Source organism: Amphiura filiformis, chromosome 4 (genome assembly GCF_039555335.1).
Source record: "Amphiura filiformis chromosome 4, Afil_fr2py, whole genome shotgun sequence".
Taxonomy (NCBI): Eukaryota; Metazoa; Echinodermata; class Ophiuroidea; order Amphilepidida; family Amphiuridae; genus Amphiura; species Amphiura filiformis.
Genome location: NC_092631.1, coordinates 48,503,734 through 48,509,989, shown reverse-complemented (window position 1 = coordinate 48,509,989; position 6,256 = coordinate 48,503,734).

Genomic DNA, 6,256 nt, shown 5'->3' with positions numbered 1-6,256 from the left:
TGGGTAATATCTCAGCTAAATGTATTCTAATATGCTCAATATTGGATAAGAGTAATGTCCTACCAAAGTGCGCTAAAAAAAAAAAAAAAATGGACAATAAAATTATTTTTACTTTTGGAGTTCTGACCCCCCAAAGTTGGTCCTGGTTGGACGAAGTTGCATTTTGAGGGCCCTATATCTTTTAAAGTAAAGGAGTTACAAGTTTTCTGATAGCAGATTTGAATTCTATACCAAAAAGTACCCCAGGATACATACTTTTCAAAGTTTTAAAGGGTTCCTTTATACATTTATGGACCTCCAAGCGTCGTCTTTAGCGTTGCGACACATTTTTACGCTGACCCCTAAATTTCAAATTGATGCCACGGAAAACGAAATTAAGTATGAAGCTCAAATTTTCAGGATTTTACTTTCTCATCAATATCTACCACCACACAGAAAAAGAAAAAAATTGAAGAGGTGCTGCGGTGCACATCCCTGGAGTTGACATGGAATGGGCCAGTATACATATTTAGAATGGCAAAGACTTGTTGAATTCATCTTTCGTCTAATTTGGGCAAAAAATGCTCATTTGTGGAGAGAATCACCCCAAACAGGTTTTTTTTTGGCCCAAACTTTGTTGGACAACGTAACAAAATAATTCTTGGGTAAAAAATTATTGATTTTTAAAAACGAGATAAAAATATCTAGGACCCGTTTTTTTACATTTTGTCCAACGTCACCAAAAATAATTGAAATTTGGGCGAAAATCAGGCTTTTTTATGATTTGGAAATTGGGCATTTTTTGTTACCATTTTTGGTGCAAATTTCTCAATTGTTCAAAATTAAAAAAAAATTACCAAATAATTTTTTTGTTACATTGTCCGAAAAAATTGGGCCAAAAAACCCCGTTTTGGGGGATTTTCTCCAAAAATAAGCACTTTTTTAAAACAAAATTTGACCTCACAGATGAATTCATCAAGTCTTTGCCATTCTAAAAAATTTATATTTATAGATTAACAACTTAGCAGTTTTGAGGCCCAAAAGTTTCCATAATTCCAGGGTTTAAGACCACCCAATAGCACTTAGCCTATGCATATTGGGCAAGTTGACTATAATTACAAGGATTAAAAATAAATCCTTAGGATTGTAATTAGGGACCAATCAATTTTAGATTTAAAATGAATCTTATACATTTGAATTTTTGATTTTAAATCTAATACATGATTGGTTTTGAGAGTCTTCATAAATCCCATTGACAATATGGACTGGCGCTGACTTCCTGATGACATAACCATGGTAACATGACATCTCTATTACGGCTTTGTCTTGATCAATTTGAGTAAAATAAAAAAAACCTTCAAAGGGTTAAGCAGCGTCAAAGGAAATCTTTGAAATGTTGGAAACATGATTTTTTTTGTGGGGGTGGGGGTGATGGATAGAGTTACTTAATGAGGTATACAAACCAAAGTAATAACGTGTTGACATGAATGTTAAGTTTGTTAGGATGGGTTTAATAATGTACACTGTAAGTCCAAGTGTTTAGGGTGTCTGTAACAATTTTGGCATTTACACAGTAAAGGTATGACACCTAAACACAAAAGTTAACACATAAATACAAAGAGTAAACACTTACGAGTATTTAGATGTTTTACTGTTTTATTTCATATTGTTTGGAAAGTAAATGCACATGTGTTTACTTTGTAAACATTTGGTGTGTTTACTTTTTAAACAATTTTGGAACTCAACATGTTGAATGTTTAGAATCTAAATACTGTCATATGTTTATTTTGTTTGTGTTAATGTGTTAACTTTGTGTTTGCTTTGGGTTTAGGTGTCCTATACACTTAGTGCGAAATGGATAAATAAACACCTTGCAGTGTTAAAAAGTGTGGTATACAAGTAAACCGATGGTAATGGTATACAAGTTCTATGTGCATGTATTTTTAGCCGCAAAACCCTAGTTTCTCTCCCCATTCCAGGGTTTAGCTATGGGAACCTTGAATCGCGATCGAGCTTGGAAACCCTGAATCGGGTCTGAAAACACTGAATAAGTTGTGATTCCGCAATTTGATACGGTATTCATATACATAAGTGTATCATTTTGAGCAAAACCCAAGAATCGGTCGCTATACCCGGGTTTCGCCAGCCCATTCTTAGGTTTTGCTCCCCAAACTAAAGTTTTGAAGCCCATTCCTAGGAATAGCCAGCAAAACCCAAGAATGGGCTGTTGAAACCCAGGTATAGCGACCAATTCTTTGGTTTTGAGCTAGAGGACGTTAATATATCGGCCAGAAAGGGCTTGACGCGATAGTATCATGACGTCTCGTAATATTCTACGTTGGGTTAAATGGGTTGAATAATCGACTTTGCACAGTGTATAACATGTCCTTATAAAATAAATGTAATTTTGTCTATTTATTGCGTGTAATCTTTGAAGTTTACGTGACTTTATAAGGCTTTTATAGCATCTATAAAGTGCATACCTGGACCTGGGGTGAACCCTAAAACGGCTTAACAGTACAACACCCCGACTGCGTGAGAGAATTCCTGTCATGATGCAGTCATGTCTACAGTAGAATTCACCACGACCTTTGCAGGACTTAAACCCCATTAAAAGCTATTAAACCAAGATAACACTCATTGAAAACAGCTCAACTGATTAAATCAGATCTTCTCTGGTTAAATCCACACTACACATGTTTCTGTTTTACCTGTGCAATGAGCAATGAGCTGGTATTATAGTTTCAGTTGGGTGAACGATTATAAAGCAAACGCAAGGTAACAATGGGCTTTTGTTTACAAAATGAGACAATAGTCTGCTTATTGTTAACCATCATTCTTGAAAATGAGAAGCATAATGATTGCAGACTTAACACGGTTTGGAAATAATTTTTCATATTTTTTGGTGTTATCTGTTGTTTACATATCCTTCCTAAAACACAAAAGTGCGAATATTTCCAAACACCTAAATTAGCTGAAAAAGGGTTTCAGGCGCTAGCGCCATAAAAGCAGCACATTTTGATGTATAGTACCATTTTTTCAAAACTTTTTATGCTTTATAAAATTTTTACGCCTTTTTATTTACTAATTCTTTTTGCCGCCTTCGCTTTTGCCGCCCTTCTTCTTCCGCCGCCTTCATTTTCGCCACTGCTTTTACCCGGGCTAAGGCGCTCAAAGCCCCCCAAATACGCATGCATGAAAACACCAAAGTGCAAATATTTCCAAACACCTAAATTAGCTAAAATTTAGGACATGTTACAAAACTATATTTTCTAGAATTTCAGAGAATACTTTACATATTGGCCGGTTATTTTTCTCACAGTGACGTTAACTAGGCAATTGCCTATACTTCTAACATACCGTACACTATTTGTAGAGGTCACGCGTCAATGGTGAGAGCACTGTGTATTGTGTATTGGAAAACAGACAGTAACTGCAGTATGTCAAATATTATTGAATTACTACAGATAGAACGGTCGCAAACACGGTCTATCTGCATTTTAATTAAGACAGGTTAATAATCGAGTATACCAATACAATCCACTATGTAAAGCAAGCCGTGAATGTCACAATGTTGAAATAAATAATTCACATAATTTCACGAGCACATGTTGATAATAGACGTTTATGGTAGGCCGCAACCGCTACAATGTGGAGCTGCTACGCGTAGCTTGCGCCAAATTGACCAATCATGTTAGAGTTTTGTGTTCATTACACGGAGGTAAAACTGACCAATCAAATACGACTTACTCATTACGTGAAGTGAATTTATTCATTTCTAGAATTTGCATGACAAGCTTCACGTAGTTGCAAGATATCCTCGGTCACAAAAGTTAATTCAAAAAGTAGTTAATGAAAAGTATGAACCGACTTATTATTAAGATGGACATGCACTCATAAGAAACTATACAGTATTGTACATAACTATAGGCCTAGCAGCATCAGAGTGGTGGTAAACCATGCACACAGTTCTGCCATCTGTTGTATCGCTGGGAGCTAATTTGTACAACTGGCGCGGCGTGGTCTGTGCTATAAACTGTCTATTATACATGTATGAAGCAAAAAGTAAGCTACACGTAGCAGCTCCACGTTGTGGCGGTTGAGGCCAGCTATATAATCAGTACATGTAGCTATCAGTGAAAACTACCCAGTACCAGTTCCAATAATTGGAACTCACAGCCAGCTCCGACCGTGAGTTCCAAGGAGCTATGTGTATGTGTCGCCGCAATTGGACAAAAGCTGATGCGTAGAATAAAGTTGATCACAGATGACATCAGTGACACAGGTTTCTAAAGTGAGTATTTTACTAGATATACTAATGCAAACTTGCCAAAATAAAACCCTGGAGGCACCCTACGCCTACGGGAGTACCTACAACTTGAGAACAAGTCCTCAAACGTTCGAAATTTGTAAAACTACTAACATTTTAAATCTTTACAATGCAATGCAAATCACACATTTTGATTTTGCTTTAAAATTAAACGCTCATTTATCTACATTTATACTGTGCATTGATGAAATTATATTAGTTCTGGTTCTGGTTCTGGTAAGCCGACGTTGTGCTAAAAGCATATATTAAAGTCAACTTGACCGATGAGCTCGCATGGAGATGTGCAGAAAAAATTAATGAATTGTATTAAGTTGAACATCACTGCAATGGTTGCGCAGTGATGACTTGAAGCTCTGCAAGGTTTTTGCTTCAACTACTTCGGCAGGCAGTTTATTCCACAGTTCAATTGATGCGGGGAAAAATGAATATTTGTATGCATCAATTCTGTAGGTAACCCAGGCAAACCTTAGTTAACACATTTGCTAGTCAGCCAAATTCGCCGACAATGTCAATGCATTTTTACATAGAAATTTAAAACAAGTGCCCAAGAAAGAAACCTACATAAATATGTTTTCTATACTTCACTTGACCCAAATATATGATTTTTATGGTGATAAGTCACTTTCGCACATGGAATTTTAGAGGATTTGGATAGCAGTTCCATTAAAAAAACTGCTATCATAATGAGACTAAGATCTAGAAACACCCCCGAAATGCCGTTTTGGGGAATTTTGCTAGCTGAAACTTTTTGATGAAAGTCAATCTTTGACAAGATGTAACTTTGCTACGGAAAGTGCTATGACAAAATGGTTTTCAGTTTTGGCTTTGTTTACTCAAGGACTTTGATTTGATATATAAAATGATCCAGTTTGATGGCAAATTTGAATTCACCTAGCATACCTAAATTCTGGTTGCTGGCTTGATGCGGGGGCTTGATGTATTTCTGGTTATGAGGTCTGCTTGATCTTGGATTTGGTGTGAGATATTTACTCATGGGATTTGGTATGTGATCATGGTGATATTTACTCATGGAGATTACTCAATTAAGTTACAACTTACAAGCATTCATTAATTTTTTCATTTGCAATTATTCGTCGAAAAGATTCATTTGAGTAGGATTGTTGTGTGTATAATTCATTGCATTACATAGCTTCCGAATTTTGAAACCAGTCCAAAACTCGAACACTCGCCGCGCCGCCCTTCTTTTTGGAATGTATCTGACTGTGAATTTCCCTGACTGTGACCGCTTTAATAGGCGCACAAGCAATTTCTAAAGCACTGGCCCAACATGATTTTGTCCATCAAATTTTATTTCACTCACCATTATTACATAATTTTATGCGAGCAAAATATTCATTCTGCAAGTCTGTGCTGACTTTAGTCCATGTAAACAAACAAATTTGACCCCCTTTTAATTTATTGGAATGACCCAATCAGTGTTTTTGTTATTGAGTTAAATCCTTATTAATTCATAGCTTTGTTGAATTATAAAGAAAAATGCTTTTGATATCATATTTTTGTTTCTGCTATTTCTTACTCATAACATTAAAAAGTATTAATAATTATTTATAGTCTACATCTCGTAAATTAAATTATCTCATTTACATAATGGAAACACTCAAAAGTTTGGACTCGTGCATTTTGCATATGTGGTGGTTCATTTATGTGACTGTATTTTAACATGAAAAAATGTTGTTTTTATACGGAAACTCGAGGAAATAACCAAATAAACCACAACAGATGTTTGTAAAAAAATCACATTCCCAACATTTTCAGATATACCAAGATTTCAATGCGCCTCTATACATCTGTTTTGCACTGTGAATGTGTGATCTATTTTTAGCTACGACGTGATGAGAGGGCGATTCCCTTGTTTCTGATTGGTGGCTAAAAATAGAAAGGGAATCCCATATAAATAACAGTGACAGTTCGATACGTCAAGGAAAT